This window comes from Protopterus annectens, chromosome 14.part0, assembly GCF_019279795.1.
Source record: "Protopterus annectens isolate FY-2018-M chromosome 14.part0, PAN1.0, whole genome shotgun sequence".
NCBI classification, from domain to species: Eukaryota; Metazoa; Chordata; order Ceratodontiformes; family Protopteridae; genus Protopterus; species Protopterus annectens.
The window spans coordinates 915,273,127-915,300,293 of record NC_056748.1 but is presented as its reverse complement, the minus strand read 5'-3'; the positions used below and the strand labels follow the sequence as shown (position 1 = coordinate 915,300,293).

The window sequence follows — 27,167 nt, the reverse complement described above, 5'->3', positions numbered from 1 at the left end:
TGACAGGCAAATGCAACTAAGGCAAATTTACCTACATATCAATCAAAAAGAAATGTTAGCTGTACAGAATGCTCTGACAGCCTTCAAATACCTTATCCTTTCAGGACTACTCTTGATAAAGACAGACAACACAACAGTGATGTAGTACATAAGCAGGGGGGAGATCATTCCTACCCACTCTACAGGTTAGCCATGGCCCTCTGGAACACAGCCTTGAGCCACCAAGTGCACCTGCAAGCTCAATTCCTGCCAAACAAAATTCACTGGCAGATGACTTGAGCAGAAATCTGTTGGACTCGCACGTGGAAACTGGAACCCGGCTTATTCCAACTTCTAACCCACAAGTGGGGGATACCAGAGGTGGACCTCTTTGCCCCCCCCCCCCCAACCATCAATAGAACAAATTATGCACCAGAAATCCCCATAGCCAATCATGGAAAGTGGATGGGCCCTATACTTCACATGAGAAAACCTCTCAATTTACTCCTTCCCACTCTGTCCCTCCTCACAAGTACTATTCAGGATTAAACAGGACAGACCAAGGACAATACTTATTGTACAAGACAGCCTACGCCAGCACTGTTACCCACTCCTACGCAGTCTGACAGCAGTGCCACCCTGGCACCTACATCAGACCCCCCCTCCCTGCTGTCCCAGCAGGAGGGACAGCTTTTGCATCCTCATCTGCAAACCCTGAACCCTGCAGCCTGGCTTATTTCCTGAATACACCACCAGCAACCCTAAACAAACAGGTGCTGGATGTAATACTTCAGACCAGAAGGCCTAGAACTAGGAAATCCTATTCAGAAAAGTGGAAAAGATACTGATGTTCTTCATGTTTTACTGATGCAGTCATTACATTTGGGTCATCTGCTGGCAGGTTGCCCTCAGTTGGCCTGAATTCCAAAGTCTTGGGTCCTGCGTCTGTTGCGGTCTCCTCTTCCATGACGTCAGGGGTATAAAACATGCAACCGACGCCATTTTCTTTAGTCTTTCTTGCTGCGTGGTGCCCAAAGCAGAAGCATTTCGCAAGTGCTGGTCAGCAGACTACTGAAATATTCGAGTTTTGAGTTTCAAAACCAAAGTCTTCACTAAAACCAAGTACCCCATTGAGGAAACTTTTTTTTTTTTTTTTTCTTCTTGCTTTTTACCGATGTCAGAAAAAGTTAATAATTATATTACTTGGAAGCAAATACCTCATAAGGATTTCCATTTATACTGTATTCCTTGCCCAGGCCCTGATCACAATGTGCCTGTCGGTTTTGTGCTAGATTAACCAACGCACTGTTAAGAGTCTGTATATTTTTGCATCAAAGTATTTTGGAAACAGATTTAACTACCCAGAAGTGTCGTCTAATAGCAATTGGACTACCGGAGTACATAAAAAATGCAAAGAAAAGGACAGAGAAAGGCAGTCGAGATCCAAAACAGATGACTAAGCTTCTACGCCAGTGGCCGGTTTGCCGGTACTCATTGAGGCGCTTTCACAGCCCCTGATACCTGCTACCCTTTGAGTCGTAGGCCTTTACCAACACCCATGTGGAGTCTGGCATGCCGCAAGATACTCAAGGTATTGGACCGATGGATGCATCTCCCTCGGATGAGTCTGGAGCCGCTGAGCAGGCACCGGCTTCTGAGGGTGTATTCAGACCTCAACATTTATACATCAAACCGACAGCTGCAAAACCAAAGACAAAAGCAGCTTCTAAAACTTAAAAAAAAAAAAAAAAAAAAACGCATGAGCCCCGTGCGCAGGCCAGATGATCAGAATGGCCGAAGACCTTATTACCTTGATCAGGGGTGCCCATCCCCCTCCTAAGAGGCCTAGGCAAGACACTGATTATGAATCTTCAGATCAGGTTTCTATTTCTTCTGATTCCTCTTCTGATCAGGAATTATCTGTACCTCCCTATGAGGATTCTGATGCTGAGGAGTCTTTTCCATCTGCATCTCCTGAGGATTATTAATTTGGAGAAACCTTGCATACTTTGAGGGAGCATTTTCACTGGGAGAGTCAAGGCTTCTCAATCAAATAAGAGGCTCAGGGATTTCCTTCTCCCTCAGCACAAGCCTTTAGCCATTCCCCTGTTTTAGACATTGTGGATTATGTATTTTCGGAGTCAAGCTTGTCCCCTGACTCATTACCTCTGGCTCCCAGCAAGCCTGACTGATGTTTCAGGGTCCCTGACTCTCTCAAATTTTTATTTAGAAACCGTGCTGCTGATCCTGAAACTATTTCACAGGGTCCAAAGGGAGTTAAGGCCTCAACAGCAAAAAATCCTACCCCCTCTGACAGATGGGGAATAAAGGTTTATACATCTGCAACCTTGGCCATCAGGGCCTTAAACTGTCATTTCATATGCTTTAGTATCAACAACATGTTATAGGATTGCTGAAACAGGAAATTTTGTTGATTTCAGAATGTGCAGAAAATAAAGAATTGCAGGAATTGCATGCAGCTGAACAAGTTGGAAAGCATACTTTGCAATGTGGTTTTGATTCCTTAGAGGCCTCCTGCAGGGCCGCAGTTACTGGATCTGTGATTAGGAGGCATGCCTGGTTAAAGGAACAAAATTTACCTGATCATGTTGAAGCTAAATTGCTAGATGCACCTTTACAGCATGATTCTGTTTGGTATTAAGGCAGAAGAGGTTTTAAAGAAAATGGAAGACAAAGCTAAGTCTATGCAAACTGTTGGACTTCTTAAAGTGCAGCCACCAAGATTCAGTAGACACTGGCCTACCAAAAATTGGTCCTTTCCTGTGTTAGCTCAAAGGGGCAAATCCAGACGCCCTAAAGGTTCCAGGTACCAGGCGCAAGATACATACAGGCCAAAGCAATGGGGCACTTCCACCTCCACATCTGGAGGAGATAAAGCGCAAACCTACAGAAAGCAATCCCAATAACTTCCCTCTGCCTTCACCAAGCACTTATCTTTTGGCAGCACCCATAGGGGGAAAATTAGCACTTTATGCTCAAAATTGGCAGTTAATAACCCAGGACAAGTGGATACTAAACATCATATCATAGGGATACAGATTCCATTTCCACACACTGCCAATGGCAAATGGTTGGCCATATCTGCCAAAAAATCAATGGGCAGAGGCACCAAAACAGGTTATGTTCCTCATGGATATGGGGACTATTCAGACAGTACCAGAACAGGAAAAAGGACAAGGTTTTTACTCAAGACTGTTCTTGGTACCCAGAAAGGACAAGGCCTGGCGGCCAATACTGGATTTATTGATTTTGAACACATACCTGGACATTCCAAAATTCAAAATGCTGACTTTGCAGCAGCTTCTGCCCATGCTGGGCAAGAATGCTTGGCTGGTGACTTTAGACCTAAAAGAGGCATACCTGCATGTCCCAGTAAGACAATTGTGCAGAAGATACCTCAGATTCAAGGCTGACAATGCATTACCAATTCTCTGCACTGTCCGTTTGGCTTATCTACTGCCGTCCAGGGTCTTTACAAAGTGCCTGGTAACAGTAATTGCATTTTGCAGACAAGTACACAGATATATCCTTACTTGGACGACTGTTTCATTCAAGCAGAGAACAAGGACGTTCTTCTTCGACACCTGGCGTTTGTGAAAAGGCTTCTAACATGCCTAGGGTACACATTAAACGAAAGTAATTCACAACTGGTACCCTCTCAAAAGATAATATTCCTGGTGCAAGCTTGAATACAACTGCCCAGATGGCTTACCTCATGCCAGACAAGCAAAGGCAACCGACTACTTCAAACTGATGGCAACAAAAACCCAGTCTTCTACAAGACAAATTCTGCAGGCTCTGGGCTTCATGGCATCCTGCATACTACTGATTCCATATGCAAGACTCCATATGAGGAAACTTTAGTGGTACCTAAAATGTTTATGGAATCAACATTCTCAGTCTGGAAACAATGAATATTAAGTTGTCTATCTCGCCTTCATTCTTACTGGTTGGGTTCGGAGCCGATCCTTTGCTCCGACTCTGCCATCTTCAAAAGCTCGAGAGCTACTTACTGGCTCGAGGCCCCCCTATATCCCGTGATGCCTGGTGCTAGATACCCAGATCTCGTTTGCCGCTTCTGCTGCGAGGTTGCTTTTTTCAATTTTATTGTTGGTATATATAAAAATTTTATATTGTAGTTGGTGTTTAGAATATATATAGTAGTTATAGTAGATGTCCTTCAAGGATGCATCTGCAGTCCTTACAAATGGGTTGTCCTGTCAGGCAGCCCTTCGGTCGGCCGGATTCCAAAGTCTGGGTCTGGCCTTGGCTGGTGTCGCACTTCACCCGACGTCATAGCTGCAGCTTTTTGGGTATAAAGGCATCAGCCGACGCCATTTTCCTCAGTCTTTCTTGCCGCGTGGCTCAAGCAGAAGCTGTTCGCAAGCGCGGGTCGATCAGATACAGAGATTACTACTACCGAATACTACTCAAGACTTCTAAAAAGGTAAGTACCCCGTTGGGGACTCTTTCTTGCCTCAGCCGATGTCAGAAAAAGTGAATAACTGTTTAACTTGTGGGAAACAAATACCTCATAAAGATTTCCACTCTTACTGCTTACCTTGTTTAGGCCCAGACCAAGACGTAGCAGCTTGTTTAGCCTGTGCTTCTTTTAACCGACGGACGCTTAGACGTCGGTCGGAGTTTGCTGAACAGTTTTTCGGCTCTGATTTCGCGTACATTATGCAGTCTGATCCTCCGACTTCACAAGTGGCTAAAAAACGCAAAGAAAAGGACCGACACTCGCGGTCCGCGGTTTCGGCCGAAACCACGGTTAAGCAAACCGCGAGTGTCTTGGTTTCGGCCGAAACCGAGCAAGCGGTTCTAACTTCAGCCGGATCCATGCCTTCTACCGAGGCCTCTTCTAACCTGGTAGAATCGGCCTCTGAAATCCAACCTGCTGCTGTGGTTTCACATGAATTATCGGACACCATTCCCCTGGATGTTTCAACCCCTGCACGTGGTGCTGCTAGGCCTCCTGCAGCCATGTCCATAAAGGCCTTTGCCAGGGCTAAAGCAGCCAAAACTTCTAAGTCTGTGCCTGTTAAGCCCCCCTCTCACAGGGCCAGTTCCCAAATGCTTTCTCTGGCAGAGGATCTCATCTCTTTAATAAGGGGATCCCAACCTCATCCAGACAGGGCCTCTCAACCACCTCCAGAAAAGAGACCTAGAGCAGAGCCCCCTGAGCCAGTGTCCTCGGATGATTCCTCTGATGATTCAGACAATACAGACCATCCAGAGGCTCCTTTTTCTCCATATGAAGACTCTGATGCTGAGGAGTCTATTCCTTCTGCCTCTCCACCTGAGGAATTCTCCTTTGGGGAAACCTTGCATGCCATGAGGGAGCAATTTCAGTGGCAGGGACAAGATTTCTCAGACTCCAGGAAAAGGCTTAGGACTTTTTTGCATTTACCACAACATAGGCCTTTAGCTATACCTCCAGTTCTTTCTGTTGTAGATGATGCATTTAATGATGCTTGTACTGCTCCTGATACTTTACCTCCAGCCCCTGCTAAGCCCGATAGGTTCTACAGGGTCCCGGACACACATCACCATTTATACAAGGCTCCTTTTGCAGATCCCGAGACTATCTCCCAGGGGCCTAAAGCAGTAGCATCTACCTCTGCTAAAAATCCCCTCCCCTCTGAAAGGGAGTCCAGATCCTTAGAGAGATGGGGTAAAAAAGTATACACGTCTGCTACTCTGGCAGCTAGGGCATTGAACTGTCAGTTTCATATGATCCAATATCAGGAGTTTATGCTTGATCAGTTAACTAAGAAACTGTCCTCTGATGACTCTCTAGATAATAAATATGTTCTAGAAATGGTGCATAACGTTCAACAGATTAGTAACCATTCTTTAAAATGCGGCTATGATGCACTGGAGGCTTCCTTTAGATCAGCCATGACTGGCACAGTTATCAGAAGGCATGCATGGTTGAAAGAACAGGCCTTACCGGATCATGTTAAAGCAAAACTATTAGATGCTCCTATGGATAAGGTCAATTTATTTGGTTCTCCTGCTCAGCAGGTCCTGAAGAAAATGGAAGAGAAGGCAAAATCTGTACAAACAGTGAAAGATTTCTTACAGGTTCAGCCCCCAAGGTTTAGCAGGAACTGGCCTTCCAAAAATTGGTCCTTTCCAGACTCCTCTAAAGCGCAGAGAGGCAGGAATAGGCGTTCAAGAGGCAGAAATCAATCCAGAGGTGGTGCCTACAGGGGACGCCAGTGGCAGGGTAACAACCAGCGAGGCACAGACGCAACTACTACCACTGCAACAGGACAATCACAGTGACTTGGCTCTGGCACCGCCTACCAGGGAACAGTTAGCAGCACCCTTAGGCGGAAAGTTAGCCTTATTTTCAAAAAACTGGCACTGCATCACAAGGGACAAGTGGTTTTTTGCAAACTATAGACCAAGGTTACAGGTTTCATTTCCATACTTTACCAGGAAAAAGAGGAATGCCAAACCTACCACCAAATCAAAAGACAGAAGCTTTAAAACAAATAGCTCAATTAGCAAGAATGAGAGCTGTGGAAAAGGTACCATCTATGGAACAAGGAAAGGGATTTTACTCCAGACTTTTCCTGGTACCAAGAAAAGAGAAAAATTGGAGGCCTATTCTCGACCTGTCCGCTTTAAACACATGCATCATTGTTCCAAAATTCAAAATGCTGACCCTACAGCAGCTTCTTCCCATGCTGGGCAAGGAGTCTTGGCTGGTGACTCTAGATCTCAAGGAGGCATACCTGCACGTCCCCATACGACCAAATTGCAGAAGATACCTCAGATTTCTTGCAGGATCAGAGCATTATCAATTCTCAGCATTGCCCTTTGGCTTATCTACTGCGCCCAGAGTGTTCACGAAATGCCTGGCATCAGTAATCGCTCATTGCAGGCTTCAGGGAATCCAAATTTATCCATACGTGGACGACTGCCTGATACAAGCGGACAACAAAAACAAACTAGCAGAAGACTTACAAAGAGTCATTTACTTGCTGCAAGCCCTGGGATATACAGTCAATACAAAAAAGTCAAGGCTGATACCATCCCAAAGAATAACCTTCTTAGGTGCAGAATTGGACACAACAAAACAGATGGCATTCCTAACTGCAGAAAAACAAGAACAACTTCCTTTCTACTTCTTGGCATTAACAAAGCAGAACCACCTAACAGCAAGAAAAGTACTACAAGCCCTGGGCTTCATGGCATCCTGCATAATTCTGGTCCCTCATGCCAGACTGCATATGAGAAAGCTACAGTGGTACCTGAAGAATTTATGGTCTCAACACAGACACAGCCTAGAAACCAAAATACCACTAATCCCATGCCTGAAATGAGAGTTCCTATGGTGGGCTCAGGCATGTCTGTCAAACACAGGTTTGCCCTTCTACAGCATTCAACCAAGCCAAACCATCACAACGGACGCCTCAGACCTCGGTTGGGGGGCCCACATGCTGGACAAGTGCATACAAGGCCTATGGACTCAAGATCAGCTGCACCTGCACATAAATCTAAAGGAAATGCTGGCAGTAAAACTGGCAATCCAGAATTTCAGACCATTCCTCCAAGAAGGGCAGTTGATGATAAGGACAGACAACACCACAGTCATGTGGTACATCAACAAACAGGGAGGCACACATTCATACCCTATATGCCGGATGGCACTGGACCTATGGAATATGGCTCTGAGCTACAACATTCAGTTACAAGCAATTTTTGTACCGGGAAAAGAAAACATCCTAGCAGACATATTAAGCAGAACTACCACGGATGCCCACGAATGGATGCTACACCCGGACATCTTCAAGGCCATCACAAGGAAATGGGGACTTCCACAATAGACTTATTTGCATCCCCACTCAATCACCAACTCAAGAAATTCTCCACAAGGACGTACCACCCACTTGCTTGGAAGGTGGACTCTCTATCCTTCAGTTGGAAAAGCCTGACAGCATATGCATTCCCACCCCTTCCTTTGATGCACAAGGTGCTATTAAAAATCAGAGGAACGTCCAAGGATCATTCTGATAGCTCCAGACTGGCCAAGACAACATTGGTACCCATTACTAAGGAGCATGTCTCTGGGACAAATGTGGACACTACCTCTGATTCCATTGCTGTTAACACAGAACGGCTACAACACCCTGCATCCAAACCTGAAAACTCTGCAGCTGACTGCCTGGAACATTACATAAGAACAACTAACCTAAATTTATCCCAAAGGGTTAAAGACATTATCCTTGAGGCCCGCAGACCTTCAACAAGAAGGAATTATGCAGGAAAATGGAAAAGATTTCTCATTTGGAGTACTGAAAAGGGAAAAGATGTGTCAATGGTAAACACAGCCAACATCTTGGAGTACTTGGCAGAGCTCTTCCATACGGGCCTGTCCTATTCCTCCATCAAGATACATGCATCAGCTATTTCGGCAGAATACAGCTTCGACCCCCCTGTCTTCTCGCATCCTCTGCTCAGACAGTTTCTGAGAGGAATTAAAAATGTAAAGCCTCCTAGGAAACCACCATTGCCAGCATGGGATTTGAACTTTGTGCTAGAAAAATTGACACTTCCTCCTTTCGAACCAGCAGCAACAGCAGAACTACAATATCTATCCTGGAAGACTGCTTTCCTGCTGGCAATCACCTCAGCAAGAAGGGTTTCTGAACTACAGGCTTTAATGGCAGTACAACCCTTCCTGATCTTCCATCAAGACAGAGTGTCCATGAGAACAAATCCTACATTTATGCCTAAGGTGGTATCCAGAGTGTCTTTAAACCAGGCTATCCACCTACCTACATTCTTCCCCAACCCACAGAACAGGGGGGAAAGACTGTTACATACTCTGGATGTACATAGACAGTTACGCTACTACCTGGACAGAACCAAGGGCAATAGAAAAACTGATCAGCTTCTGGTAGCATATGCAACAGGAAGGGAAGGAAAAGCAATTTCAAAACAGACAATCTCCAAGTGGATAGGAAATTGCATCAGATTTTGTTACTCCTACCATGGAAAGCAAACTCCAGAGAACATCAGGCCTCATTCTACAAGGGCTACAGCCACTACCACAGCTTTCTTACGAGGAGTGGCTACCAAGGACATTATAGAGGCTGCTACTTGGACCTCCGTGCATACATTTGCCAAGCATTATAACTTACCCTTGTACTCCAGATCCCGAGCAGGGTTTGCCACTGCTGTTTTGCAAGGGATCCTAACTACACCATAATCTATTCTTCCTCCTCCCCTAGTTTGGCTATGGTATTCTACCCATTTGTAAGGACTGCAGATGCATCCTTGAAGGACATAGTACAGTTTTGTACCTACCATAAATGTAGATGTCCGAATAGGAATGCATCTGCAGTCAGGATTACCCACCCTCCTTCCCCTCTGAGGTATTCCTAGGGTATTTGCCCATCTAATAGCTAGCTGGGGGGGGGATCTATTATGGTGTATTTGTTTGTATATATGTACATACAAGCTTATTTTTTGTGTTTGCTCTTTATTATTTGGAAACATTGGCATTTATCCAAAATTTAGCTATCCAAGAGGGCAACTGGCATCTGGGGCAAGAAACACTGAGGAAAATGGCGTCGGCTGATGCCTTTATACCCGAAAAGCTGCAGCTATGATGTCGGGTGAAGTGCGACACCAACCGAGGCCAGACCCAGACTTTGGAATCCGGCCGACCGAAGGGCTGCCAGACAGGACAACCCATTTGTAAGGACTGCAGATGCATTCCTATTCGGACATCTACATTTATGGTAGGTACAAAACTACTTTGTAGCTATCTATTTGTTATTTAGTCTCCTTCCCTTAAACTCGTTATCTTGTTTTCTCCTCCCCCGTTTTTTTCTTAAAAGTAGCCATTTTTAGTTGGAGGCTAATCCTTGATGTCCATCAAGGATGCATCTGCAGTCATCACATATGGGTTGTCCTGCCTCAGACAGCCCTTCGGTCGGCCGGATTCCAAAGTCTGGGTCTGGCCTCAGCTGATGTCGCACTTTCCCCGACGTCAGAGCGTCTGGGGTATAAAAGCATCAGCCGACGCCATTTTCCTCAGTCTTTCTTGCCGCGTGGTGCCCGAAGCAGAAGCAGTTAGCAAGTGCCGGTCGGCCAGCTCCTGTGATTCAGTTACCGAAGACTTTGAAAAAGCTAAGTACCCCGTTGGGGACTCTTTCTTGCCTCAGCCGATGTCAGATAAAGTAAATTGTTTAACTTGTGGGAAACAAATACCTCATAAGGATTTCCACTCTTACTGCCTCCCTTGCCTAGCCCAGACCTTGACGTCTCTGCCTGCTCAGCCTGTGCTTCCTTCAACCGACGAACTCTTGGACGTCTGTCGGAGTTTGCAGAGGAATTCTTTGGGGCTAGTTTTGCTTACAAGATGCCGTCGGAGACTCCGACTTCGCATTTAGTTAAACGGAAGGACAAGGACCGACACACGCGGGCCGCGGTTTCGGCTGAAACCACGGTCAGGCCTACCGCGAGTGTCTCTGTTTCGGCTGAAACAGAGTCCTTGGTGCTTCCTATTACCGAAACCTCTCAACCGACTACCTTGGCCCCGGAGGCCCCGGTCATTGAATTGCCTACTGAAACCGGTGTCCAGGAAATGTCCGACACCATTCCTTTAGACAAGTCTACTGCACGTGGTGCAGCCAGACCCCCTGCATCCATGTCCATTAAGGCTTTTTCTAGGGCTAAAGCTGCTAAACTTACTAAAGCTTTGCCTCCCAAGGTTTCCTCTGAGACCTACTGGCTCAGATTCTCAGCCTTGCAGAGGATCTTATTTCTTTAGAGGTTCTCAACCTCATCCGGACAGGGGCTCTCAACCACCTCCAGACAAAAGGCCCAGGGTTGAGCCCTCTGACCCCCACTCCTCAGATGAGTCCACGGATGGCTCTGCTTTGTCAGACCCCCAGGAGGAGGCTTATTCGGCCTACGATGATTCTGATGCTGAAGAATCTATTCCCTCTGCCTCCCCTCCTGAAGAGTTTTCCTTTGGAGAGACACTACACTCTGAGAGAACATTTTCAATGGCAGGGTCAGGAATTCTCTGATTCTAGAAAGAGATTAAGGACCTTTTTACATTTACCTCAGCATAGGCCTTTAGCTATACCTCCTGTTCTGAATGTTATTGATGATGTGTACTCTGATGCTAGTACAGCCCCTGACTCTCTCCCTCCGGCTCCTGCCAAACCTGATAGGTACTACAGGGTCCCAGATTCACATCTACACCTGTACAAGGCCCACTCTGCTGACCCAGAAACAATTTCCCAGGGCCCAAAAGGGGTTGCAGCTGCCACTGCTAAAAATCCTCTAGCCTCTGAAAGGGAGTCTAGAGCTTTAGAGAGGTGGGTTAAGAAAGTGTATACTTCTGCAACTCTTTCCATGAGGGCATTAAATTGTCAATTTCATATGATTCAGTACCAAGAGTATTTGTTAGATGAATTGCATAAGAAGCTGTCCTCTTCTGAACCCCTTGACCGTAAATCCCTTCAGGATCTGGTACATAACTCACAGCAGGTTAGCAACCATTTTTTGCAGTGTGGTTATGATGCATTGGAAGCTTCATGTAGGTCAGCTATGACAGGTGCAGTTATACGTAGGCATGCCTGGCTGAAGGAACGATCTTTACCAGACCATGTTAAAGCTAAGCCTTTGGATGCTCCAATGGAAAAGCAAAAATTATTTGGTTCCACGGCTCAGGAGGTCTTAAAGAAGTTTGAAGAAAAGGCAAAATCTGTGCAAACAGTCAAAGACTTTCTGCAAGTCCAACCACCGAGATTCAGCAGAAATTAGCCTACTAAGAATTGGTCCTTTCCGGACTCAGACAGATCCCAGAGAGGCAGGAATAGGCGTGCCAGAGGTAGAGGGCAAGCTAGAGGCTCCTACAGAGGCAGTCAGTGGCAGCCTCCCAACCAGAGAGGTAGTGCAGGAACAACAACTGCTACACCAGGACAGACTCGATGACTTTATTTTGACCCCGCTGACCAGGGCTCAATTAGAAGCACCTTTGGGCGGAAAGCTTTCTTTATTCTCAAAAAATTGGCACTACATTTCAAGGGATACATGGACACTGGAAATAATAGACAAAGGATACAGGTTCCATTTCCACACATTGCCAAAAAGAAAAGGAATGCCAGACCTGCCACCAAATCAGAGGGCAGAGGCTTTGAAGCAAATTACCAAATTAATACAAATGAAAGCCATAGAAAAGGTACCTCTTTCAGAACAAGGCCAAGGATTTTACTCCAGATTATTCCTTGTTCCAAGAAAAGAAAATCAATGGAGGCCTATTCTCGACGTGTCCGCACTGAATACTTACCTCATTGTGCCAAAATTCAAAATGCTGACTCTACAGCAAGTTCTTCCCATGCTGGGCAAGGAGTCTTGGCTGGTGACTCTAGATCTCAAGGAGGCATGCCTGCATGTCCCTATTCGACAAAGTTGCAGAAGACACCTCAGATTTCTTGCAGGATCAGAGCATCATCAATTCTCAGCATTGCCCTTTGGCTTATCTGCTGCGCCCAGAGTATTCACGAAATGCCTGGCATCACTAATTGCACACTGCAGACTTCAGGGGATTCAAATCTACCCATATCTGGACGACTGCCTTATACAAGCGGACAACAAGAAAATCTTGTTAAAGGACTTGGACTATGCCATCCACCTACTACAGGCCTTGGGATATACAGTCAGCATCCAAAAATCAAGACTTGTTCCATCCCAAAGAATAACCTTTCTGGGTGCGGATCTAGACACAACCACCCAAATGGCTTTTCTCACAGAAGAAAAATAAAAACTACCGGATTACTTCAAGAATCTGACAAGACAAACTCAGCTGACTGCAAGGAAAATCCTTCAGGCCCTGGGTTACATGGCATCCTGCATACTTCTGATTCCGCAAGCCAGGCTGCATATGAGAAAATTACAATGGTACCTAAGGAGTGTATGGACTCAGCACAGTCAGATTAGAAACTTTGATCCCACTCATTCCTTGCCTTCAAAAGGAATTTCTGTGGTGGGCTCAAGCCTGCCAGTCGAACAGAGGGTTGCCCTTCAGCAAACCAAGAGCCAACCAAACCATCACCACGGACTCTTCAGACCGAGGTTGGGGAGCACACATGGAGGACAAATGTATCCAAGGGCTATGGTCTCAGAGCTGCTCATGCACATAAACCAAAAGGAAATGCTGGCAGTGATACACGCAGTCGATGCCTTCAAACCTTTCCTTCATCAAGGCCACCTGCTCATAAGGACAGACAACACCACGGTTATGTGGTACATAAACAAGCAAGGAGGCACGCATTCCTACCCTCTATGCAGACTGGCAATGAATCTATGGGAACTTTGCTTGAAACTCAATATACAACTGCAGTCCCAGTTCGTGCCAGGGAAAGACAATATACTGGCAGACAGCTTAAGCAGAACTACCATGGATGCACACGAATGGATGCTGCACCCAGACATCTTACTCATAACACAATCATGGGGAAGGCCGGAGATAGATCTGTTCGCTTCACCCCACAATCAACTGAAGACATTCTGCTCAAGGACATACCACCCACAAGTATGGAAAGTGGGCGCTCTCTTTCAGCTGGAAAGCTCTAACAGTCTATGCTTTCCCACCACTCCCATTAATGACCAAGGTTTTACTGAAGATCAGGGCAGAGCAGCCAAGAGTGATTCTGATAGCTCCAAACTGGCCAAGGCAGTACTGGTACCCACTGTTAAAGAGCATGTCACAGACGAAACCGTGGCCTCTACCCCTACGGCCACTTCTACTGACGCAGAACAATTTCAAGACTCTGCATCCCAACCTGAAAACCTTGCAGCTAACTGCCTGGAGAATACCATGACTCCTCCTCAGGATAACTTATCCCAGAGAGTGAAGGACATTATGGAAGCTCGCCGGCCTTCCACAAGGAAGGCATATTCCGCAAAATGGAAAAGATTTCTCACTTGGAACACAACAAAAGGCCTAGATGTGACAGTGATGAGCATGGCACATATACTGGAATACTTGGCAGAATTGTTCCACAATGGCCTGTCTCATTCTTCCATAAAGATACATGCCTCAGCAATTTCAGCAGAATACAATGTTAATCCGCCTGTCTTCTCGCATCCTCTCCTAAGACAGTTTCTAAGAGGAATCAAAAACATCAATCCTCCAAGGAAACCACCTTTACCTACTTGGGACCTTAACTTTGTGCTGGAAAAACTAACGCTTCCTCCCTTTGAACCAGCAGCATCGGCGGATCTACAGTTTCTGTCTTGGAAAACTGCATTCCTTCTGGCCATAACCTCAGCAAGAAGGGGTATCTGAGTTACAAGCTTTAATGGCAGTGCAGCCATTTCTTATTTTCCATCAAGACAGTTTCATTGAGGACCAATCCTACATTTATGCCAAAGGTGGTATCCAGGGTATCCTTGAACCAAGCAATTCACTTGCCTACATTCTTCCCAAATCCACAAAATAAAGGGGAGAAACTTCTACACACTCTGGACATTCACAGACAATTACGCTACTATTTGGACAGAACTAAAAGTTACAGAAAGACTGACCACTTGTTTGTAGCATATGCTGCTGGGACACGAGGAAAAGCAATTTCAAAACAGACAATCTCAAAATGGATAGGAAATTGCATTCGTTTTTGTTACTCCTTTCATGGAAAAACTGTTCCTGCAAACATTAGACCTCATTCCACGAGAGCCACAGCCACCACCACAGCCTTCCTAAGAGGGGTGGCTACCAAGGACATTTTAGAAGCTGCTACATGGAGCTCCATGCATACATTTGCCAAGCATTACAATTTACCTTTATACTCCAGATCCAGAGCAGGCTTTGCTACGGCAGTCCTGCAGGGTATATTAACTACACCATCCTTTACTTGGTTCCTCCACCCCCAGATTGGCTATGGTATTCTACCCATATGTGATGACTGCAGATGCATCCTTGAAGGACATAGTACAGTTTTGTACCTACCATAAATGTAGATGTCAGATAGGTATGCATCTGCAGTCAGGTTTACCCTCCCTCCTTCCCCTCTGTGGTATTTTTTTGGGTGCTTATCCACTCTTATAGTGGTATTTCTTGGGTACTTACCCCTCTTATAGCTTGCTGGGGGGGATCTATTATGGTGTATTTGTTTTTATAGTACTGTGCATGTTTGAATTTGTTTTTTAAAAGGTATCTCTCCAAATTTTAGCCTTCCTTAGAGGGCACCTGGCATCTGGGGCAAGAAAAACTGAGGAAAATGGCGTCGGCTGATGCTTTTATACCTCAGACGCTCTGACGGGGAAAGTGCGACATCAGCCGAGGCCAGACCCAGACTTTGGAATCCGGCCGACCGAAGGGCTGCCTGAGGCAGGACAACCCATATGTGATGACTGCAGATGCATACCTATCGGACATCTACATTTATGGTAGGTACAAAACTGTACTTTCTAAGTTTTTATGTAATAGTTTCTTAGAAATTGTTGTAGATTAGTAGGTCTATTTACTTTTTCTTGGATAATAGTGTGTGTGCTGTTAGGGTGTGGTAACTTGTGTTGAGTGCGTGTGTTTTACTAGTTACCTACTTCCCTTCTGTTTTTCTCTAATTGACATTTCCTTTTACAGGAATGTCTAAAGATGCGAAAGTATCTGGATTCAAGAAGTGTGACTCATGCTGTCAGCAGATGTCACTGACAGATGGTCACACTTGTGTCTACTGTTTGGGCGCCCTACACCTGCAGGACTCTTGTTCAGTGTGTCACGCCTTTAGTCCAAGAGTCCTGCAGGAGCGTAGGAATAAGCTAATCCTTAGAGGTTTGCTCATACCTGAAGGGTCACCGGCTAAGGCCCAGCCAGTGAAACCCTCTAAGCCAATGAAGCCGCCGGCTCCCAGTTCGGAGCTGTCGTCTGGTGTGGCGTCTGCTTCAACTTCAGTTCCAACTGGAACCGAAGTACCTATCTCCCAGTCGGCCCCGACTCTGGTGTTAGAACCGTCAGGGAGTCTAACGCTCTGGATCTCCATCCCTAGAGTCGATACACTCTGCTCCGGGGTCGCCTCTGTTACATTTGGAGCGAAGTCACTGATTCCACTCTTCTCGGTCTTCTAGACTATCTGACCATGATTTGGAGAGTGGTGAGCAGGCTTCTAAAATCACAGGCCCTGGCTAAGATGTTATTCAGCCCCCCTCATCTGGGTTCGGCTCCGCCTGTTTCTGCAGTAGTTCCTCCTTCGACTCAGCTCTTGAGTTCGGAGCTGGGGCTCGGATCGTGGAGCCGTCGGCGCCGATACTTACCCTTTCGGTTCCGTCTGCTCCGATTGCCTCCATGGTGCCGTCCTTGGAGGGATCTGGGCGCTGGGACTCCCTCTGCTCCGAGGGTGAGTGGCATCGGACCCTTGTCCGACCCCGATGTTCGTGTTACACTGCTGCAGTCATCACACTTGGGTTATCCTGCCGTCAGGCGGTCCCGCAGTTGGCCAGAGTTCCAAAGTCTTGGTCCGGCGTCGGTTGCTGTCGCTTCTTCCCTGACGTCAGTGTGCCAGGGGTATATAGTATGCATCCAACGCTATTTTCTTCAGTCTTTCTTGCCGTGTGGTGCCTGAAGCAGTTCGCAAGTGCCAGTCGGCCGACTCGTGAGATTTTCTAAGTAGAATTTCAGATCCAAAGTCTTCAGTAAAGCTAAGTACCCCATTGCGGAAACCTTTTTCTTGCCTCAGACCGATGTCAGAAAAAGTTAATTGTATTTCTTGTGGGAAGCAAATACCTCATAAGGACTTCCACTCTTACTGTATTCCATGCCTAGGCCCTGATCACAATGTCACTAGCTGTCGGTTTTGTGCTAGATTTAACACTCACTGTAAAAAGATGTTTTGATTTTGCTTTACACTACTTTGGCCGAAGGTTCAATTATACCATGCTGTCGGATCAGCTGACTACTTCAATACCGAAAAAACGCAAAGACAAGGATAAAGACAGGCATCAGAGGTCCAAAACAGACTAAACCTCTTCAAGGCCAGTCGCCGGTTTGCCAGTGCTCAGTGGGGTGCTTTTGCAGCCCCTGACACCCGCTACCTCAGAGCCACAGGCCGCTACAGACTCCCTCGTGGAGACATCTAGGCCTCTGGAAACTCAAGGTATTGGGCGTACGGAAACTAATCCCTCAGATGGGTTCGGAGCCGCTGAGCAGGCATCTGCTTCTGAGGGTGTTTTCAGACCTTCACAACTTACCATAAAATCAACAGCCAAGACAAAGGTACCATTAAAGACAAAGAAACAAGTACAACATTCTCCTGGACAGTCCTCCATGCCCAAGAAACAGATGCTTAAAATGGCCGAAGACCTCATTACTTTAATCAGGGGTTCCCATCCCCCTCCTGAGAAAAGGCCTAGGCAGGATACAGACTGATTCCTCTGATCAGGTTTCTATTTCCTCTGATTCCTCTTCAGACCAGGGATACTCTCTAGCCCTCTGAGGACTACGATGCTGAAGAATCTGTCCCTTCAGCCTCTCCTCCTGAGGATTATTCTTTTGGAGAAACTTTACATACCATGAGGGAACATTTCCATTCGGAAAGTCAGGATTTCTCTGAATCCAAAGAAAGGCTCAGGGATTTCCTTTTATTGCCTCAGCACAGGCCTCTGGCTATTCAGCCTGTGCTAGACATTGCGGATGATGTGTTCTCTGAATCTAGCTCATCTCCTGACTCTGTACCCCCTGCTCCAGCCAAGCCAGATAGGTATTAGAGTCCCTGACTCTCAAGTTTCTTTACAAAAACCCTTCTGCTGATCCAGAAACTATTTCCCAGGGTCCAAAAGGGGTTAAGGCTTCCATTGCGAAAAATCCAGTACTCTCTGACAGATTCCAGAGCTTTGGATAGATGGGGGAAGAAAGTATACACGTCTGCAACTTTAGCAGTAAGAGCTTTAAATTGCTAGTGTCACATGCTTAAGTACCAACAATATTTAATGGCTCAGTTAAAACAGAAAATGCTTGCAAGCTCAGAAGCTCCTGATTGTAAAGAAATGCAGGATTTATTGCATGTAGTTGAATAGGTGGGAAAACACACTCTGCAATGTGGTTTTGATTCTTTAGAGGCCTCTTGTAGAGCCGCAGTTAAAGGTTCTGTTCGAAGACATGCTTGGTTAAAAGAACAGAGTTTACCTGATCATGTTAAGGCAAAATTATTGGATGCTCCTTTACAGCATGATACCTTGTTTGGTGTTAAGGCTCAAACAGAAGGCTTGGCTTGTTACTCTGGACCTGAGACATACCTGCATGTCCCTATCAGACAAAATTGCAGAAGATACCTCATATTCAAAGCTGGTACAATGCACTACCAATTCTCTGCACTGCCCTTTGGCTTATCTACTGCGCCCAGGGTCTTCACAAAGTGCCTGGCACCAGTATTTGCATTTTGCAGACAAAAAGGAATTCAAATATATCCATACCTGGACTGTCTCATTCAAGCAGAGACCAAGGACTTTTTTCTACAGCATCTGGCATTTGTGAAAAAGTTGCTAATTTCTCTAGAGTACACAGTAAACGAAAAAAGGTCAAAACTAGTACCCTCAACAGATTACATTCCTGGGTGCCAGCTTAAATACAACGGCCCAGATGGCTTACCCTCACGCCAGACTAACAAGTTCAGCTAACTCAATATTTTCAATTACTAGTAAAAAAAGTCCCATATCCCTGCAGGAAAAATTCTGCAGGCCCTGGGATTCATGGCATCCTGCATACTACTGATACCATATGCCAGACTGCATATGAGGAAATTGCAATGGTAACTAAAGTGTTTGGACTCAACACTCACAGTTTAGAAGCGGTAATACCAATGATTCCCTGCCTACAACAGGAGTTTCTATGGTGGGCACAGGCATGTCACCTAAACAAGGGTCAGCTTTTTACCCAACCCACAGCCAGGCAAACTCTAACAGATGCTTCGGATTACGCCTGGGCTGCACACATGGCAGGAAAATGCATTCAGGGCAAGTGGACCACAGACCAGATGCATCTTTTCGGAGATGTTGGCTGTTCAAAATGCCATAACAGCTTTCAAGGACCTTCTACATCCAGGACAACTATTACTAAAGACTGACGACACCACTAATGTGGTACATAAACGAGCAAGGGGGCAGTCATTCTTATCCCCTGTGCAGGCAAGCCATGACCTTGTGGAATACAGCTGTAACGTACAAAGTTCACCTGCAAGCACAATTCCTGCCAGGAAAGAAAAATATTCTGGCAGACTACCTAAGCAGAAATATCATGGACCCTCACGAATGGAAATTGAATCCACGAATCTTCAGCATGATAACACAAAAATGGGGGATGCCCCCCCCACACTGAATTGCCAACTACAGAAATTCTGCACAAGGCCCATCACAAACAAGCATGGAAAGCAGATGCTCTTCAGTTCAGCTGGAAAAATCTAAAAGTGTATGCCTTTCCACCACTGCCTCTCCTTTCAAAGGTACTCCTAAAAACCAGACAAGAAAAAACACAGATCATCCTGATTGCTCCAGACTGGCCATGCCAGCACTGGTACCCTATCTTAAGGAACTTGGCTCAGGGCCCACCATGGATTTTGCCCCAAATTCCACATCTTCTGACTCAACAAAACAATCCGATCCTGCACGGTCAGCTCAAAACCCTAAACCTGGCTGCATGGCAGATACTTTAGTCAAACAGGCAACACCTCTCTCTAAAGCTGTTATGGATGTCATTTTGGAGGCCAAGAGGCCTAGCACCAGGAAAGCTTATTCAGAAAAATGGAAGAGATTCTGCGCCTGGAACCAGGCTCAAAGCCTTGACCCTCTTGTTCCAAACATTCCTCAGATTTTACAATACTTAACTGAGATGCTGAACAGAGGCCTATCCTTTACATCAATTAAGATCCACGCCTCGGCCATTTCAGTACATTACAACACGGATCCTCCTTTATTCTCTCATCCCTTACTAAAGCAGTACCTCAGAGGGGCTAAAAACATAAGACTACGCCAGAGAGCACCAACACCAACTTGGGACCTCAATTACATTTTGGAAAAACTGACCCTACCACCTTTTGAGCCAGCCAATACAGTTGATCTAAAATTTTTATCATGGAAAACAGCTCTGCTCCTGGCAGTAACTTCAGCACGAAGAGTCTCAGAGCTACAAGCATTAATGGCAGTGGAACCTTTTATAATTTTTCATCAGGACAGTGTATCTTTAAGGACAAAACACCACCTTTATGCCAAAGGTGGTATCTAGTGTGGCTCTTAACCAAACCATCCATTAGTCATCTTATCCAAACCCCCAGAATAAAGGACTTCTGCATTATTTTGGACATACACAGGCAGCTACGCTTCTACTTGGACAAAACAAAAGCTTTCAGGAAAACTGAACTGTTTGTAGCCTATGCTGCAGGATCAAAGGGCAAGGCTATCTCAAAACACTGTCCAAATGGGATAGGACTGTATTCGGTACTGCTACACACAGCATGGAAAATCAGTCCCTAATAACATTAGGCCACATTCCACCAGGGCAACAGCTACTTCAACTGCCTTTCTCAGAGGAGTACCTACCAAGGAAATTTTGGAGGCTGCAACTTGGTGTTCAGTGCACACCTTTACCAAGCATTACCACCTGCCTCTTTACTCTAAATCCAGATTAGGATTTGCCACTGCAGTTCTGCAGGGCCTCATAGCCAATCCTAATTCTTTGTAGACCAGCCACCCAACCTTAGCTTTGGGATTCTACCAAAGTGTGATGACTGCAGCAGTGTAACATGATGATCATAGTACAGTTTTGTACCTACCATAAATGTAGATGTTAGTGTTCACACTGCTGCAGTCCAGGTTACCCTCCCTCCCCTCTGAACCAGCTGGATTTATCTATACCTTTCTATTCTATACAACCTTTGTGGTGTATTTGCTGGTAACTGAAGGTATTGTTTTTATTTTATGTTCATTTCTTATTGGCAATATCTATTGCCTACCTACTTGGGGGCACCTGACATCTGGGGCAAGAAAAACTAAAGAAAATTGCGTCTGCATACTATATACCCCTGGCGCACTAAAGTCAGGGAAGAAGCGACAGCAACAGACGCCGGACCAAGACTTTGGAACTCTGGCAGACTGCAGGGACCGCCTGACAGCAGGATAACCCAAGTGTGATAGTGTGAACACTCTAACATCTACATTTATGGTAGGTACAAAACTGTACTTTCTCCCTCTCGGAGCTTCGGCGCAGATGAGTTCGGCTCCATCGGCTTTGGAGCCGTCTCGGTGCTGGGAAGGATTCTGGTCTCTTCGGAGCCTTCTCTGATATCGGGAAGGGGGTGCCTTCGAGGTCATGAGGAGTGTGCTGACCTCTGAGTCAGCCCCATGATCAGCCTCATCTGCTCCCCCCCATGGTGCCTGCATCTGCCCCTCCTCCAGACCCCAAGCGTGGGGAACAAGCGCTCCAGGGCACCTCATTGGATGTATCTTCCTCTTCCGAGGCCTCCCCTGATCATTCAGAGGAGCGCCCTCGAAAGAGGAAATGCAAGAGGAAGCATCTAGACTGACCTGAGGCTGTCACTTCAGATAACCGACTTAGAGGATTTGGAAGGGTCCCCGAGATCCCCCTCTGAGGACGTCTTTCTCCGACATCCTTGAGATAATTAGGCAGAGGGGGAACTGGACTACCCTTAACCCTTCCGAGGATGAGTCTGTATTCTTGGACACGTTCGGTTCCCGACCCTCCACCTCCTGGGTGTCTCCGCCTTTCGATCCACTCGTGTCTGTGGTGGCTCGGAAGGCGTGGTCAGCCCCAGACGCAGTGGAACCCAACCCCCCGAAGACCCACACAATTTATTACTGTACCACAAGATAAGCAATTTCTGACTAAGGGTGTTCCCGTTGATGCCATGGTGGTAGCAGCGGTTACAAAAAAGGAGTTGGCTGAAACTAGTCTGTCCATCCCCTAATAAGGAATCTAGGACGATGGACAGATATGGGAAGCGGATGTTTTCCTCCGCGACCTTCTCCATGAGGTCGCTGAACTACTTGTGCCACTTTACCTGCCTTCAAAGGGATCTTCTTAGTTAGGAGATGCCCTTCAAGATCCATCAGCTGTGGGGGCCCAGGCTAAGGTTGCCTCCCAGCTGGCGAGTCTTAATTCGGTAGTAAACTCCTCCATGTGGCTCGTCTCTTATGCAGCCGATGGTGTGAGTAGGGCCGCAGGCACAGGCATGGCCTTGAGGAGGCATGCTTGGATGCTGTTATGTAACTGCGGCACCCTTTAGGGCGTCTTTCACCAGCACCCCCTTTGATGGTTCTGCTCTTTTTGGACCACAGGTGAAGGATATCCTTACCACCAGGTGTGAGCAGGAAGGCAAGACTCTCTCTGCTGTGGGAGTCCATTTTTCCACTCCAAGACCGTATCCCAAGGGTCAGAAGAGTGGGAAGATGTGGTTCCGGAAACCCCAGGGAGCCATTCCTGACACGTGGAGAGTTCCCCTCCAAGGGCAGAGGAGGGAACAATAGACGCCGCCCTTGGAGCAGAGAGGGTCCGCAAAATCAGGGCCAGAGAATCTTTCTCCGACCAGCCCTTCCAGCATCCCTGAGGTGCTGCCCGGGTGTCCACCTTCGGATGCAGTCGGGGGAAGATTATCGCTGTACCCAAAAGCCTGGCAAAGTATAGCACAAGACAAATGGGTACTGTATCATATCCGAAGGCTACAAAATCCCCTTTCGCACTCCCTACATTCCCAACAAATCCCTTCCAGATGTTCCACCCAATCTAAGGGGTCAAGCTGTTCAAGAAATTTCAAAACTGCTAAGAGCGAGCCATCCAGCCATTCCCAGCAGACCAGCAAGGATCCGGAATTTACTCGAGATTCTTTTTGGTACCAAAAAAGACAGGGGACTGGAGACGCATTCTGGATCTCAGCAGACTAAACAGGTCTGTTCAAAGAACAAAGTTCCGGATGGTCACGCTACAGTCCATTTTACCCTTTCTGGGTCAGGGCAATTGGATGTGCTCCATAGATCTTCAGGACGCGTACTATCCTATCAAAATGGACAGACGCTCCAGAAGATTCCTCCGCTTCCGGCTGGGAGCCAGTCATTATCAGTTCAGAGCTCTGCCCTTTGGTCTCACCACAGCCCCCAGGGTGTTAACCAAATGTTTGGCAGTAGTTACAGCTCACTTGAGACGGCAAGGATTCCGGGTGTTTCCATATTTAGACTGGCTCCTTACTGTTACCACCAGACATCTCCTACTGCGAGCCAGAGACTACACCATCCAAACTTGCTCCAAACTAGGCATCGCAATAAATTTTAAAGTCTGCATTGTCGCCTTGTCAATCTATTACTTTTTATAGGCGCAAACTTAAATACAAAGGACATGTCAGCGAGACTTCCATTAGAAGCTATTAGCTAGACATTTGCCGACATGTGCAGGTCTTATTAGGATGCAAAAACATTCAGGCCAGATTCGTCCTAAAAACCTTGGGTCTCATGGCAGCGGCTATCATACTAGTTCCCTTGCTCGTTTTCATATGAGGATTCTTCAGTGGATGCTGTTCACTTCATGGTCTTTCCAGCAACTTCCAGTCTCTCACAAGATAATGATCACACACATGCAAAAAACAACTTGCTTGGTGGATGGTTTTCCCCATCAGTACCCCAGGGCAAGACCATTTGCTCTTCCTCCTCCAGTGGCTACGGTGACCACGGATGCACGGATGCCTCCCTGATCGGGGGGGGGGGGGCATTTTCAGGGTAGAACAGTCCAAGGCACCTGGCCGCCTCACGAGTACCATCTGCTTATCAATGTCTTGGAGATGAGGGCGGCCGTGCTTTTGGCGTTACAAGCTCTTCACAACTCTCTTCCCACCGGGACCATTGCAGTTCAAACAGACGATATGTCGGTAGTGTGGTACATCAACAAGCAGGGCGGAACTAGGTCCTACCCCCTATGTCGAGAACCACTCAGACTCTGGCAGTGGGCGATCTCTTCCCAACGGTTTCTGATAGCAGTGCACATCCCTGGGAAGTCCAACGTTATAGCGGACAGGCTGAGCAATTCTCATGCCTCACGAGTGGTCTCTCAATCACAGTGGCAGACCAAATCTTCCGCAAATGGCGTCAGCCTTGATGCGACCTTTTTGCCACCCTCTTCCGCAGCAAGTGCAACAATTTCTTCTCTCTCCTCCCTCTTCCCGGACACTCCCCCAGAGACACTCTAGTTCACGATTGGCCTCAGGGACTTTATGCATTCCCTCCATTCCCCCTGATTCCCAAACTAATACAGAAAGCTTCCACATTGGGATGCAAGATGATCCTCATTGCCCCTTACTGGCCTTGACAAATTTGGTTCCCGTTCCTGCATCACCACCTTCTGGAGCAGCCCTGGACCCAGTTCCAGACCGCCTGACCCATCAATCAGGCGGGCTGCACCAATCCCTTCAATCTCTCCAGCTCACTGCTTGGTTGCTCCGCTTCCGACCTTAGCCAGGCTTCTGTACATCTCCCACTCTGTGCGTGAAATCATCTTATCCAATAAGTCTACCACTAGAGACTTATGCTAGTAAGTGGAAAAGTTACTCTTTCTGGGCAGAGGCTAGGAATATAGATCCCTTTTCAGCCCCTGTGCACCATATTTTGGATTTTTTAGCGGAACTTTTTCGTGCTGGATCTTCTGCCATGATTATAGTTCAGTTAGCTGCAATTTCAAACTTTCATGCAGGTCTATCAGATACTAGTATCATGTCCCATAAGCTTTGTAAAGTTTTTCTCAAAGGGGCTACTTTACTCAGGCCCCCAGTGAGAGAGCCCCCGCCTCTGTGGGATCTAAATTTGATTTTAGCTTCCCTAATACTGCTCCCCTTTGAACCTGCAGCTTCTTGTTCTTTGAAGTTTCTTTCTTGGAAAACCCTTCTGGTTGCAATTACTTCAGCCAGAAGAGTTTCTGAACTTCAGGCTCTTTGTGTTCGCCCTCCTTATCTAGTTTTCCACAATGACAGAGTTTCTCTTAGGACTAATCCTTCCTTCCAAAGGTTTCTTCTGACAATAATTTGAATCAGTCTGTTGATCTGCCTGTGTTATTTCCAAATTATTCCAACAAGTCTGAATACAAATTACATCAGTTGGATGTTCATACAGTTAAGCTTTTACTTGCATAGAACTAAGCAAATCAGAAAATCAGACCAGCTGTTCCTGTCCTATGCTGAGTAAACAAGGCCTACCTGTGTCGAAAGTAACCTTATCTAGGCGGTTGACATCTTTTGTTACATTTATATCAGCTAAGCAATAAAGAGCTTCCTGCTAAACCAAAAGGTCACTCCACTAGAGCTCTAGCTACTTCAGTGGCTTTTCAGGCAAGATTGCCAATGGAAACTATTTGTGCGGCAGCTGCATGGGCCAATCCTCATACCTTTTTCACATTATAAGCTGGACGTGGCCTCCAGGAGCAGAGCTGACTTTGGTTCCACTGTAATGAAGAGCCTGTTCCGATGAGCCACCCAGGATTGAGGTGCTAGGGATGCTGTCCCAACCAGCAAGAATGAAGGCGAGATAGGCAACTTAACATTAAGACGTTATGTACCTACCATAACGTTCCATGTTGGTTATCTTCTCGCCTTCTTTCGTCCCACCCTCCATCCCCCTATCCTAGTAGACAGAGAAGAGTTCCTTATGTTTTTCTCACTGGGTGAGTCTTCTCTGGCTATTCCTTCTGACTAGTAGTCTCTCCAGTAGGATTTATGCATTCTAGGACAGGATTCCTGTATTAGTATTATTATTATTATGTCTGCATTTAGACTTACCAAATGAGATCTGGGTATCTAGTGCCAGGCATCATGGGATATAGGGGGGCCACGAGCCAGTAAGTAGCTCTCGAGCTTTTGAAGTTGGCAGAGTCGGAGCAGAGGATTGGCTCCGAACCCAACCAGCAAGAAAGAAGGTGAGAAGACAACTAATGTGGAACATTGTGGTAGGTACAGAACTCCTTATTCCTCTCATTCCCTGTCTGCAACAGGAGTTTCTATGGTGGGCAAAGGCATGTCACCAGAACATGGGACGGCCATTCACTCTACCCCCTGCTAGCCAAACCATGACAACAGACTCATCAGATTATGCCTGGGGGGCCCACATGGCAGGAAGATGCATTCAGGGCATATGGTCACCAAAACAAATTCATTTGCATATCAACCAGAAAGAGATGCTAGCTGTTCAGAATGCCCTAACAGCTTTCAAGGACTTCATCCAGGACAACTACTGAAAGACTGACACCACAGTCATGTGGTATATAAACAAGCAAGGGGACACACTCATACCCCCTTTGCAGATTAGCCATGGCACTGTGGAACCAGCTTTGACCTACCAGATACATCTTCAAGCTCAATTCTTGCCAGGAAAACAAAACACTTTGGCAGACGATTTAAGCAGAAACCTTATGGACCCTCACGAGTGGAAACTAAACCCAGAAGTCTTCAGCATGATAACGGAGAAATGGGGGAGACCAGAAATAGATCTATTTGCCTCTCCTCAAAATTATCAATTGAAAAGATTCTGCACAAGGACTTGCACAGACAAGCATGGAAAGTGGACGCCCTATCCTTAGGTTGGAAAAACCTATCAGTTTACGGCTTTACTCCTCTGCCTCTTCTCCCCAAGGTGGTCCTAAAAGTCAGACAAGAGAAACCAAAGATGATACTAATTGCCTCAGACTGGCCCCGCCAATACTGATACCCAGTCCTAAGGAACTTGTCTCAATACCCAGCTTGGACCTTGCCTCAGACAACTACTGTCCCAGAAAAACAATCAGATCCTGCACGATCAACTACAAACTCTGAACCTGGCAGCATGGCGGATCATGTAGTCATACAATTAGCACCTCTCAGTAAAGCTGTGATGGATGTCATTTTGGACACCAGAAGGCCTAGTACTAGAACATCTTATACTGACAAATGGAAGAGATTCTGTGCTTGGAATCAAGCACAAGGAACTGATACAGCAGAACCAAATATTCCTCAAATATTGCAATACTTAACTGAGATGCTTGACAAAGGCCTATCTTTCTCATCAATTAAAATCCATGCTACTGCCATTTTGGCTCATTACAATACAAGAGCCACCAATATTTTCTCATCCTTTACTAAAGCAGTATCTTAGAGGAGCCAAAAATTTGAGGCCTCCTA

The 27,167-nt window shown here is 46.4% G+C and overlaps 1 protein-coding gene across 2 annotated transcripts in view; it reads left to right on the top strand.

Moving 5' to 3' along the window:
• The window catches only part of LOC122789336 (RNA/RNP complex-1-interacting phosphatase-like), a 676,254-nt gene that overhangs the window by 352,676 nt on the left and 296,411 nt on the right, over positions 1–27,167 (top strand). The window lies entirely within an intron of this gene.